At 41.9% G+C, this 14,500-nt stretch overlaps 1 protein-coding gene across 12 annotated transcripts in view; it reads right to left on the bottom strand.

Annotated features, from left to right (window-relative positions):
• tns1b (tensin 1b) overlaps positions 1–14,500 on the bottom strand; it is a 256,725-nt gene that overhangs the window by 142,876 nt on the left and 99,349 nt on the right. The gene's annotated exons all lie outside the window — the stretch shown is intronic.

Raw genomic sequence — 14,500 nt, forward strand, 5'->3', positions numbered from 1 at the left:
CTCTCTGCACTCACACTTTTCAAACCTGCCTGGGACAAAAAAGAGAAAAGCTCCGTCCCGCTCCGGCGTCAGCGTCCCAAAGCGAGGAAGACGGGGAGTGTTTTGTTCTGTGTGCAGCGGCGGGTGAGGAGCTCTCTCTCTCTCTCTCTTTCCCCCTCTCTCTCTCTCTCTGCTCTTGTTCCCTCCTCCCAAACTCAGACTCACGGGGATGGTCCAACTGCAGTTTTTTTTCTACACTATGGGAAATCTCATTAGCAACTTTATGAGAGAAAACAATCCAGCTCTTTCTGAGACATCTGCCTGCATCATTGACTCACTTTTGCAGGATTTACTACATGTCTCTATTAATGAATGTATAAATGTTCTCAGAGGCTCATAATCCCACTCAGAGCAGTGGCTCCATCACACGAGGAGCTGCCAATGGAAATGTGAACGTGCCCCCCTTTGGACAGTCAGCATTTACAGTCCAGGAGCTAAACTGTGGAACTCCATATCTCCAGACTTAGATCTGGGGGCTTTTGATTTAAAGTGCATTTTAAAAAGAGACGAAGGAACAGATCCTCCGCCTGGAGCAAGGACAGCACTGCTCCAAACGGGACGGTCATCTTGCCTGTTCACAGCTGTTGTGCTCATGACTGCGCCACTAGTGAGAAGGGCTGCTCTCCTATATCAGCAGCACAGCTTTTGCTTGTTCACATTGCGCTGCCTCATGTTCTTCCTTTAGCGTTACAGGCTTTTACAAGCTCCATCAGGTCAAACTAATAATGTTATTAAACACACTGTCCGTGTCCAGTGTCCCGAGAGAAAGAGTAGACACAATCGGTCCCGCTGTGGCACGCGGGTCTGCACTCACTCGGCCGATTGGAGGCCGCGCCAAAACTTAATGAGTTTGACCAGGAAATATGACCATATTAGTCCAGTGCTCCGGTCTCTGCACTGGCTTCAGTCGCTCAGAGAATAGAATTTAAAACAGCTCTGCTTGTTACAAGTCTCTCCATGGTTTAGCCAGAGCTGGGTGATTTTTCCCCCCCAAAAATGTGAGATTTTTATATAAACAACTCAATTTACGATTCGATTAGAATGTCTTCCCCCCATTTAAAACAAAATAACTGCGAACTGTAAATATATTTTGAATATTATATATTTGGTGTATTTAATGAATGTGCATCAACATAAACAAAATTGCAAAGGCAAATCCTTTGTCTAACTGAAGTCACTGTGCAACAAAGACTGTTAAACATCCAAATTATTTATACTGTATTTGGACTGAGCAATAAAACAACAAAAAATGTGAAGGTGTGCTCTGTTCTTCTTAGCACATTTGTACAGTAGGACCTTCTTCCTCTGAGCAGATGGCAAGGTTTAGCACCAAAGTCCATCTCTTACGTGTTGGAACCATCTAAGCTCTGAAGCTCTGGGAGGGGTCTCCTGTTTGATCTCAAAGTCAGGACTAAACACGCTAAAGCTAAAGCTAAAATCTGGAACAGTCTCCATGAGGATGTGAGACAGACCTCTGCTCTGACCATGTTCAAATCCAGGCTGAGAACAGTTCTTCAGAGCTGCACATGTCACTGACAGGACTGCACTCTTCACTTTAATGTGATGAGCTGATCATCTGGGAAGAAATTTGAATGACCTTGTTTTTGAAATGTGCTCTACAAATCAAAGTGCCTTGTCATTATCAGAAAAAAAGTCAATAAAAATGAGTGAATAACTGATGTTGCTCATCTCGTGTGAATTGTCCATAAAAAATGACCGTGTGGTAAATTCAGTTTTACCGAGGCCTCAAGATTCTCATCCCCTACAAACTAAAACAGCTTTTTCTGAAAATGTACACACGTTAACCCTCTACCATGAAAGACTCCAGGGTTCAGTGTGTGAGATGTTGACTCCTCTTCACTACATACCGTGTGTTCGTGTGTTGGTTTAATGCCGCTCATTCTTTCTCACAGTCAGTGAAGGAGCCCGGACTTTAGTGAAGGATTTCCCTGGGACCGAGACAAACGGTGCCTTGTGTCCGGACCGTCTCCTCATTCCTGCTGTTATCACAATATCACGTTTCACCCCCACCGCCGCCGCCACTACGACCCCCCCAAAAAACATCTCCGCTCCCACTTACAGGAAGATACAGCCTTTATTACGGCCTTTATAACGCGGTATAAAGCTGCTTCCTCATGAAAAACAAACCTGGAGTGTTCAGGAAGTGCCTCGTGAGGAGAGTGTGGAAGAAGGAAACAGACAAAAACCTGCACGGATGAAACAAATCCACAGATGAGGAAATAACATTATGACGTGATGTTTGTGTGACATGGACCTTTGAGGCGAGTAGACACGTACATTTTCATGCAGAGGTCAATGCTCAGATGTTTATCTAGTCTTGTCCCTGAACATTTAATGTCAGACTTTCCCACGCTTATTCAATCCACGTGTAGCACGACAGGCTGTGACCAGGATGACACTGTAATCCAAATATGGTCATTTGCTTTCTGGGAAATAGCAGTAACTAAAGACGGGAAAAACAAACATGTGCAGACGTTACAACACTTGTAAAGGTTTTCCTTGTACATTCTTTACAGGGTTGATACAGGCTGAAGCAAGTCATATGTAATGTTTTTAATGCCATTCTTAACGCCCAGACACATTCCCAATAGAAGTTTAAGACCACTTTAAAAATGGCAAAAATTCACATTTTGCATGATTGACTCCTAACAAGGTTCCAAGTAGAACTTCAATATCCAACAAGAAGAAAAGGAGTGAGACAAAAAAGAAGGAGTGAACCTTTTAGAAAACAACAGTTAAACTGTCGGCTGTGTTAGCAGCTGATCAAAAGTATTTAAAAATATTGTGCAAAAATGTAGATTCAGTGTCGTTTTCTGTCAGGGTTCACACTGTCGTGACATCCTGATGTAAAAGCAAACACAAAAATCACGTTTTGGGTTGTTGAGCTGCATAAGCAGGGCCTCTCGCAGTGGTGCGCGGTATAACCAATGGCCGCTCGTATTCACCACCACGACGCTCGGGGCCGCCATTGCTGCAGAACCTCCATATAGTGGCGGCAGAACAAGCTAGTTTTACATTGTATAGCACTGGACTTTAGACACGTTCTCAATAACTGTAAAGCCTGGTGCCTGTTTTAAAAACCTTCGACAGCTAGATATTCCTCCTGTGAGAACGCTGGGTCAGGCACAATTAAGGGACCAGGCTGGTTTTCGTAAGAAATTTTTTCGAAATCTCGTACTAATGAGGGTCGGACTGTTAGCATTGGAGCTGCACGAGCTACACATCACACAAGGGCCGAGTCTACAGTGAAGATCCCGCCCTTATGCCCTTTTTAGGAACATGCTTCGTCAGAGCTGGGGAGGAGGAGTCTGTAAATCCACCTTATTTCCCCCTCGAGCGTGGTCATTGTGGCAAACGAGGAGGAGTGAGGAGAAGCTATCTATTATTTTAATGGTCTATGCCCGGGACCCAAATGAAGATTGTTACTGGAGCCGACTGCAGCCCAATAACCGCTGTCCGTAACATCTGCCAGAGGCCGTTTGACCTTTGCCCTGCACCACCTGAAGCTCCATCGCTCCACTGAAGGACAAAGCTCCAGATCATTATGGCGCCCCCTCTCTGTGGCGAGGAGAAAACATCTCAGGTGGATCTGCCTGTGATGCCAGTGACGTTGGAAAAACCATCAGCACCAGCAAGGTCACTTTTTTAATCATCAGAGAATAAAACGTTCTTTCACCTTTATGTTTGGTCCAGTCGGGCGGTTCTGAGGCTCAAAGAGACGAGGCCTTTGTTGATGAAGCCCTTCAGTCGCAGATGCCTCTGATGGCTTTTGGGCTGCAGAAAACTTGCAATACATTTTACAGAAAACGTTTCAAATCTATATCTCTGAATTATTTTCTCCAGCAGCCTTCAGTTATAAAACATGAATTCTGAAAACATGACATGACTTTTCCCAAACAACACTTGGGTATTATCTTAGTAAACAATGAGAGTTTCCCCTGGTCCCAGACACCTCCAGTAGCACAAAGGCCCCTGTGTTGTTCTAATCACCACACATTAATGTGTTTTGGGGCGACATGGAAAGAACTGGCGTGGCTTTTTTTGATGTAGCGTTTGATAATTAGAGTCAGGTACATGTAAAACGGGGGCCGGCGTCTGCAGATGTGGAGAAGAATGCTCCTTAATGGGCGGCTCAGGAAGGAAGGGCCGAGCTCACGTGGCTTCACGCACAATACAAGGCTGCTGCTGTTTACGCTGGAGCGAGGGGGGGGGGGCTCTGCCAAAAACAATGTTTCAGTGTCAATGCAACAGCGCTGCGGCTTCAGGTTTTAGAGCTTACAGTAAATACGGGAGGCAAAATAAAGTCCAATACAGCACAATTTTTGTTCCTCCTCAACACTCTTTAGTTGTTTATGCTTTAGGGCAGTGGATCCACACCTTTTATGTCCCACATACTCTTTGAATCGTTCATTTATACTCCCAGTACCTCCTAACTCAAGGATCTCCCCAATATCATTACAAAGTGACCAACTAAACTAAGATTATTCAGATTCAGATTCAGCCAAACCTTCGTCCATCTCATAAATACAGCACAAAGAAAAATAGGCCTAACATAAAATGAGTCCGCAAGAAAACAAAAACTTGGAGCCATAATTGATCTAAGACGATACATTAATGACTAAAATGAGATTCATCCTTGTTTTGCAGCTTTATAGCTGAAGGTATGAAAGACAACAGATAACGACTCTTATCCAGTATTTAAGAGTGTGTTCAAAATCAAACATTATTAAGGGGCTTTGAGGCAATAATCTCCAGGAAAACATAACAATCACATCCTCTGGCATCAACAAAAACACATTTGGAACAATGAAACTGCAGTGTTCACTTTTGTGTGTGCTTAAAGGGACTATATAGAGTTTAAAAATGTTAATATTGAGTATTTTCCTCCCCCTACATGTTCCAGCAATGTCCTAATGTGTAGAATGAGCTCAGACCTGTTCACCACAACTGCCTCTAAAATCCTGCACTGTCACTCAGAAAGGTGTTCAGGTCTGAAGTGCCGTCATGCACGAGCTTAATATAGAAGCTGCAGTTACGTGTAAGACCTGAGGTGGCAGTAGTGAGTATAAAATGACCAACTTGCATCTAGTCCCTTTAACACACACTTTTTCATACGCCGTTAAAAACAGCTAAGCCCTGTTTCAACTTCCTGAAAACCTTTGGATGGTTTCTGAGGGGACTCTGGTGCATTCTAAAGAAACAGTAAGTCATCACAAGTACAGACCGTAATTTGACTCACTATAAATGTGAGAAGCCTGACGAATACCTGGCACATTGAGTTGCCTTGTCTACGAAATGCGCAGTATAAATAAACATGCCTTGAATTGCCGTCATCTTTTGTAGTGATGAGATTTACGGCTCTTTTCTGGTATTTAACTTAAACTAAACTTAAATGTGGATAAGTTAAGTTAAGTCTGTATTTTGCACATTTTGACATTTGACTTTTAGTCAGACAAGCCCCTCTGAGATTCAGAATCTCTTTCTCAGGGCAGCCCTGGCTCAAGAGAGACTCTATTGCACGTTTATTAGACAAAACCAACTCTTCATGCAGACACGGCGAGAACATAAAACCTCCTTAGGGCCCTCCTGGCCCAGATCAAACCAGGGACCTTCTTACTTTGAGTCGTGAGCATAACTACTGTGTTATAACATTAGCTCAACAGTTAACAACTCAAAAGTAATGGAGACATATTTAAAATTCTCTACATCCCACATTTAAAGCTTCATTTGGACAGGATCAATATTACAAAGACCTCGCAACAATGTTTGAAAATTAAAGACCTTGACCAGGAAAACGTGACACACAAACACATGGTAAAGTGTGCAGGATTTTTACACAGGGCCAACTCCCGACCAACAGAAGAGACTCAGCCCTGGGGTTCTTGAAGTAACACCTGATGCAGCGTGATCTTCGAAAAGGAGATTTGTGGAATCTCAAAGTGTCTCCCCATCAACATACCAACAGATCGCTGCTCTCTTCTTTGGGTTTTTGGACAAACTCAAACCACCAAGCCACTTCTTACTAGTGTGACCACCTGTCCCTGTTTTCTGCACAGCCACTTCGACCCTCGTCCCACCAAATTAAATCATGTCCAATGTTTTCAAGGTTGGATTGACATGACATATTATCCTGGCATAAATGTACAGTGTTGGGTGTGAGCTGTTGCTATAAACGGCTCTCACAACATTTCATCTCTCCAACCATGTCCTTCCACATAGCACAACTTTTCCAATGTTTTATGGTGACCCACAATGCCATACATTTAAGACTGGAATTGTCAGAACCAGCAGAGCGTCCTCATCCATATCACCCAAACTAAACTCAGGATAAAGCCTTGGAAATGTCCTGGGTCGTCTCTTGTTCCCTGTCCCGCTCTGGTCCTGTTGTTTGACAGTAAATCTTGGCTCCGGCTCTCGCATTCCTGTTTGCAGCTGGTGATGACTGCAGCGCTCACTCTCACCGCAGGGAGGGGGGGGCGAGGGGGGGGAGGGGGGGCAGGGGTCTGTTTTGTTTCTGCTGCTGCTGTCTCTTAGCACAAGTCTCCGCGGACACACCCACCTCCACAGAGCTGCTCCTCCACGTGGGCCGACATGTTCACACCGAGCACGAAACCAGAGCTGCAAAGAGGCTCAGGCCAACGTCAAGCTGAAGAAATGCCACTTTCTCATTGGGTTTGAAATATAGCTGGGCTGTATCCACAAAACATGAATATCTTAGTGTTTTTGGGGACTTTCTCCATAACGCCAGTGCAGCAATATTTTTGCAAACCATTAGAAATGTGCAATAATGTCATTTTATTGCTCCAAATGATAATTGTCCTTATATATATATATTTTTTCTTATTTATTTATTTTATTATTATTATTTATTTTTCTTAACTTTTTTCATATATTTTTTTCTATTTTTCATTTTATTTTTTTACAATGTTTTTCAACTTTTCCCAATTTTTTTTTTCCAATTTTCCCCCCCAATATTTCTCAACATTTTTCCTAAATTTTTCAAATGTGCTCCTCCGCTTTTTCCCAACATTTATGGACATTGGCGACAAACTCAATCTTGTAAATTAGCATATCTTCCAAACAGCAGTTTCAATGTTATTTTGTAGACGATATATCGCCCACCTCTTAAATGACAGCTGGAGCATCATCTCATACACAGTTGCCTTGTACGTTATTAAGTACTTAAGACATTAAGTATAATGTCGGGTTAACTGACAGTTAAGAACAGGTTTTAAAAGTAGAAGATTTGACCTAAATATGAAGCCAGGGCAGCAGATTTTCTGAAAATTCTATTCAAATAAGCTACTGCTACTGCAGCTCTTCTGGTTCTCGGTGATTTGATAATATAAACCAGCTCATTTACCTCCAGAGAAATAGCTCAACTCGTAAGGCAGGTGTAGGCAACGTCGGGCCCAAGGGCCAAATCCGGCCCTCCAGCATAGAATCTCTGGTCCTCAGATAATATTACACAAATCAGAGATCAAACGCCTCTCAGAGTGCTCTAAAAATGTGCGAAATACAGTCAATTATTTCAAAAATTCCAAACAGAACACCCAGTCAGGTCATGTTTTGGGTAAAATCTTTCGATAGGAATACCTGAATTTTTTTCAATATCTATACTAAAATATTTGTCGTCTAGAACCAGAAAACTGTAAATAATGTGTGGATGTGCTGCAAAGTTACAATATTGGGTTCATCTCCAATGTCAAGAAATGTGGGGAAAATGGGGTGTAAGTTGGGGAAAAATAGGAAATAAATTGAGGAAAATTGGGAGAAAAAAATTAGGGTGATAAAATTTGAGAAAAAGATATTTTTGGGGGGCAAAAATAAGAAAAAAATTGGGACAAACAAAAAAATTGGATAATTTTATTTGAGCTGAAACAATCAAGTCACTTCCTTTAATCCTGTCCCTGGAGCAACAGCATCAAAACTGTTTTTTTTTTTTTTTTCAGTACCTTCTTGTGTTTTCAGTACCTTCTTGATGTTTTCGATACCAGCAGAACCAAAACTTTTTTCCCCAACACCAGACTGGTATTGTTTAACGGCACCCAGCCTTAATCATGTACATACAACGCTGGCATTTGAAGAAAATTGTGCTTTAAAATTTACAATGAAGCTCTTTCTGATTTCAACTCCTTCGACAAAAAAACTATTGTGTAACATTATTTATGTCTGAAACAGCAGCCTGGTTAAAGCAGAGGGACCTGAGTGCAACTGTGAGAGTCCGTTATTCATTCATTCTCTGGAAGGATGGAACCTGGAAGGACGTGTCAAAAGGGGAGAGATTTCCTATAGTCTACAAATATAAAAATGCAAAATGTCCGCTCCCCTGTATTGTACTGTATAACACAATGCAAATGGGGTCTGATTGTTTTCTCGTTCTCTTGTTGTGAGGCGAGAGAACAATCAGCCTGGAGTGAGATATGACTTGATCCTTCTAAAATGTCCCTCACGCCCGCTGACGTCATCCTGGACCGACGACCGGACAGTTCGAGAGAATGGAAATTATTAGCTTTGTTATGAAGCAACAAAACATTACATTACACTGTCATTGCAACATCTGAGCACGAGACAGAGGTGGATATTTCTATGTTTGGAGCAATCCATGAAAACAAAATCTGAAATGGAATTAAAGAGATATTTCAGGATTTTTGACATAGGGCCTCATTTCCTAGTTATCCAGAGTGTTGCTGATTTCTGGAGATATTTTTTTTGTAATTTATGCAGTTCTTCTGTTTTGGAGAGTTACGTGGTGCTAGGCTAATGCAAGGCTAGCGCATTTCTATGGTATCAGCTAGCCTGCATTAAAAACAGTCTGACCCGCTCCACAGAGCACCTGAGGCAAATCACTTATAACACCAGACTAACCATATACATGTCTGTGTCCATTTTGCATTTAAAAGACCTTATATTTGAGCAGCATCAGCTTCGTGGTCGTATAAGCTAAGCAGCGGCGGAGTGATCTGCTAGAAAATAGTCCCTCAAAATGTGATCATTCATGTGATGCAAGGTCAGTTATATTCCAAACATGATTCTATGGACACAGACATTTCTATGGTCAGTCTGGTGTTATAAGTGATTTGCCTCAGGTGCACTGTGGAGTGGGTCACACTGTTTTTAATGCAGGCTAGCTGATACCATAGAAATGCACTAGCCTTGCATTAGCCTAGCACCATGAAACTCTTCAAACATAAGAACTGCATGAATTACAAACAAAAAAAATATCTCCAGAAATCAGCAACACTCTGGATAACTAGGAAATGAGGCCCTATGTCAAAAATCCTGAAATATCCCTTTAAGACGAAATCAATATCAAATCAAGGCTGAACTGGAATTAAAAAAAGACCTAATCAAGTGTCACCAAACTCTGAGTCCACGTCGAGAGTCCAGAGGAGAGCGGCGGCGCCTGATGTTTGTCTCTGTGTGGTCAGTGAGGTCAGGAGCATGTGCTCGTCCTGTGACCGTAATCCACTTAGCTCCTCTGGATCTGATCAGAGAACTGGGGCTTCCTCGTTTACAACAGACCAGCACTAAACTAGGAACAAACCAATGGATCCGGGATTAGGACCAAACAAAGACTGAACTAATGCTTCACAAACCATACACTGACCAAACAGTCACATGCTCTAACATTTGGCTTTGATTCCAGCACATTTTCTCTGTGGTGCTTCTTCTGCAAAGCTTCTGTAATGTCCAAAGATCCAGTGTTTCATTCTGTGTTCAAAAAGATCTTCTATTGACAATGGGAGAGTGTGACCACAGTGCAAAGCCTTCTCCAGCACATCCCACAGATTCTCAATTAAGGGTTAAGATCTGGACTCTGTGGCAGCCGATGCAGCTCATGCTCCCTGAACCACTCTTTCACAATGAGAGCCTGGCATCATCATCTCAAGGTCAAGGTATACTTTATCTTGGAATATGCCGGTGCCATCAGGGAAGAAGAAACCCCCTGATGGAATAACCTGGTCTTTCAGGATGTTCAGCTGATCTCGTTCTTTGGGCTCACAGTGTTGACCTGAGTAACTGCAGCAACCGCAGATCAGAGCAGTTCATCCAGGTAAAGGACACTTTTATTTTGTTAGGCTATGCATTTTTTAGTTTAACCTCTTAACCCCCACCTGAAGAGTTTGGCTTTACCCAGACCTAAAAGCTTCTTGAAAAAAGTGCCATGAAAAAAGTGACAAAAACGTGACAAAAGAGTACAGCTGACTAATGAACTAATCGATTATTGTTACACTTGACAACTATTTTAGTAATCGAGTCGCTTTCTAGGAAACACAGACTCAATCAGAGCAAAAATTACAAGAAAATGTTATATTTTTGATGAAAACCTACTTTGTTTTTAAAGTTAGGGTCTGTCTGTAGTGTTTTGTACATTGAAAATTTCATAAATATCTGTCTGTGTCTCATCCAATCAGAAGAAGAATCCAGAAAGAGCCTCGAACAAACATTGATTTTAAAGGGGCTAGATGCAAGTTGGCCATTTTATACTCACTACTGCCACCTCAGGTCATACGTGTAACTACAGCTTCTATATTAAGCTCGTGCATGGCGGCACTTCAGACCCGAAGAAACAACAGGTCTGAGCTCATTCTACACATTAGGACATGGCTGGAACATGTAGGGGGAGGAAAATACGCCGTTTTTTCTACACTTTAAGTTTACTCCATCAACTTGTCCCCAAGTGATGTCCCTTTTGATTTATGTGATAAAACATTTAAAAAAATACAAATTTCATTCATCATTTTAAAAAGTGACGACAAGACAATGCTGCAAGGACGCGAGGAAGCTGTATTGTCATGTTAAAAAGCCTACAGGCAATTCAGGTTTAGCAATGTTCTTTTCTAACACTTTTCCCTCTGTTTCATGGTGAATGAGTCAGTAAAGTTCCCGACTCTACAGCGAGGGCTCGGATCTTCATTATGGATCGAGTTCTGCGCGATGTTTAGTCTCCAGGTCCCACACAGAGAACATGATATAGACCTAGATGTTTTTATTGTACATAAGGTATTTTACTTTATTCTTTGTTGTTCAGCCCAAAATCAGATTCATAAATGTCCAAGCATGATGAGCTTTCACTTTGATATCGTTGTCAGAAATCCTGTCTAAACCAAGACTAAACTAGGACTTCACTTGAACTTCGACCAGGATCTGACCCGGTCACTGTACTGTGAACCCGGTTATGGATATCTGAGGAGACCACAGTGATGACGACACCAGAACTAAACCGGTAAAAGACTGGTTAATCCCGTTAGCTCTTTTCTCCAGATCGGATCAGCGGAGTCTGTGATGCTGAGGACCAGACCAGAGCGAACAGGAGCCGCCTGTTCTCCACGTGACCTCCCCAAATGTGCCCGGGGTTTCCTCCCATTCAAGAGAAAGGAAACAGGAAGTGGAGAGAACTTTCACTGCTGCGGCTTGGACGACCTTACGTCACCTCGTGCGACATCACAACATCGTAAAGAGGCTCTGTGTGGAGTTTGTTCTCCTCGTGTTTCCCCTATACCAATAAAAACATGTACAATCGGTGTCTTAGTGCTGGGTACCGATATTTTTTTTTCAATACAGGTACTTAAACGATACATGGTTTTCATTACCGATACCTGAACGATATTTTTTACGATGCCTATACTAATTTATTAGTCATATAGAATCAGAAAACAGATTAATAATGCTAATTTATTCCTTTTCCTTCATTTGTTTGAAGTGAAAGAACCAATAAACTTTACTACTTTACTACAAAATGCCAGAGAAAGCATTATTTATTATTATTATTATTTATTTATTTATTTTTTCACATTTTTCAACCTGTTTTCTCATGTTTTTCCCCCCACATTTCACATATAAATATTTTTTTTTTCCTTGAATTTCGGCCATTGTCCCCCAATTTTTTGCCTGTTTTTTGCCATATTTTTCATATTTTCTTGTCATATTTTTACTTGTCTTTGTGATTGTTTTCATATTTTTTCAATTTTTTTCTCTGTGTTTTTTTTATTCAAAAATCACATTTTTCAAAAATGTACCCAAATGTTTCCACTTGTTTTTCCCATTTTTTCCACTTTTTCTAAATTTTCCCCCTTATGTATTTTAAATTTCGATGACCAACAGCATCAAAACGTGGATATAAAGATTTTATTAGAATTTTCTGTGCCTGCTTTCGATGCTTTTAATTTTTTTTTTTCAGACAGGTATTGTTTAACAGTACTCAGCCCTAGTGATTCCTTTAGCCAGGTGATTCTGACCACCAGCCTGGCACCACATCTGGAGATAGGTCCCCAGGCCGTCGCCCACTGCTCCTTACGGGCCGTCCCAGCAGCGTCGAAGGACGGGGACAATGCAGAGGACATATTTCATTGCACAGTTGTCGTACAATGACAAAAAAAGAACCTTAGATTTGTTACATTTGAGGCATATGTAGAATACTGTGTCCTTTTGTTCTGTATTAGAATATTTTGTGACCTGTTTCCCATGTCTGTCCCTCCAGGTCCCACTGTGTCAAATGACTTGTCCCACTTTCACTACGAGTTCAGGTGGTCACCCTAGTTATAACAATGTAATACAATCCAATATGGAGGACGGTGGATGGAAACTCTTGGGTTTAGATCTGGACTCTGTGATTCTCCCTGATCCACTCCTTCACAATGTCAGCCCCCATGTGGACTCATTCCCTGACAAATGAAAAGCATCTCATAACGCTGCCCTTTCAGAATCCATGGCAAAGTTGTGAACGTCACCTTTCTAAATGATTTGTCTCCTTCACGGTGGTGTGAAAAAGCTTCAGTCGTCTCCTGCAGTTTCTCACCGCTGCCCCGTCCATGTGCCGACCAAATGTTTCGGACCCGTTTCCATCTGCCCCTCCAGGTGTTTGTCAGAAAAATACCAAACATCGATCTCTGACTCGGCTCCAAACCTCTGCTCCAGCTGTGAAAAACGTGGAGGCGAACGGTGCCAGGCCGGCCTCGACACGACGGGTTTAAATAAATGCTCCCCAATCAGAGGCAGAGCAAATAAACCCACCGAGACTGTGGGGGATTCTGGGAAATGGGGTTTCTCTGTAAAGTGAGCAGCCATGGCTTTGGGACAGCATAATATACGTCAACGTCGTAAGAGAATGTCAGATTGTAAAACATATTTAGTGATGTTCAGAAGACACTCATCCAGACATGAGGAGAACAGGCAAACCCCACACAAAGGAGTCTGGGAATCGAGCCCAGGACCTTTTATGAGGCGTTAGTGCTAAAATGTTCTAAATCTGGAAGAAAACGGGTCTTAAAAAGCAGGTCTAGGTTAGGCCAGGGCAGGACTTCTTTGAGGTCACATTGTTATCATAATTCACAACTGACCCAGGTTTTAAGGCTTTAAGTTTAGTTTTTAAACACTAAATATCAACATTCTAACATTTGCTTCGATGCACAAGTTTGTTCTTAATCATTGTCATTTCCCCATATTTGTGGATATAGTATCGAAAATGCAAAGGAGGGAGTTGGGGGAGTACCTTTTGTACCCTTTGTGCATTGCCTCATCCGTTCTGGGTGAGGGGACTGGGGGGGTCAGGCCGTCTTCCAAAAACACCACTGATGCCAGTTCAATAACCGCTCTCTGTTTCTGTCCTAAAGCAGCACCATCTGGAACTTTGCTGACAGCCAATCAGATCTTAAAAAAAAGTTTTATTTTAATCTGATCACAAAGCACATGGTCACAACAGGAGCCACAAACCGTTTCTTAACCTCTTCAGCACTACGGTCCCACCTATGGGACCAAAATAAATAAAAAACTAGCCCAGCACTTGGACACAAGGGGGCGCCCTTCCAAACCTTCTCAGTGTAAATGTAAATTGACTTTCTTCAGAGTGAGACTTTAGGTCAGACACCATGAGTGACAGTAACATGACGCTAAATACAGTGAGCTCTTTGTTTCCAGTAAAAAGGCTGAGGCCTCATTGCTCTTCAGTCACAGACTGAGAAGTGAAGAAGGAAGTCATGGAGCTTCTGCTTTAGACAGAACTTCAGACTTCTGCTGGATATAAGAGTTATATCATATTACGAAACTGAAAAATATGGTAAAAACAATAAATAGGAGAAATTATTATTACAGTTGCAAAAATAAACACATGATTGATGCATATATAAAGGTTGAAGAAACATCCATATATATGATCTGCTGTAGGTCATGTGTGTCCCAGTTCCTCTGAGTCGTGGTGGGTCATGGTGGACCATGACAGATGTGGACAGGACTGTGGTAGATCTACTTTTACTTTGGAGAAAATAGTTACTATAGTAACTGTTGAAGAAATGAACCTCATGAGCTTCTTCTGTAACATCTGTCCACATCAGTCCTGCTGCACCACGACTCAGAGGAACTGGGACAAACATGACTCCACAGCAGATACAGATGACAAGGGTTTGTTTTTGTAGAATGAGTCATTAATAATTAATTGACA

The sequence above is a fragment of the Gobius niger genome (genome assembly GCF_951799975.1).
Source record: "Gobius niger genome assembly, chromosome: 9".
NCBI classification, from domain to species: domain Eukaryota; kingdom Metazoa; phylum Chordata; class Actinopteri; order Gobiiformes; family Gobiidae; genus Gobius; species Gobius niger.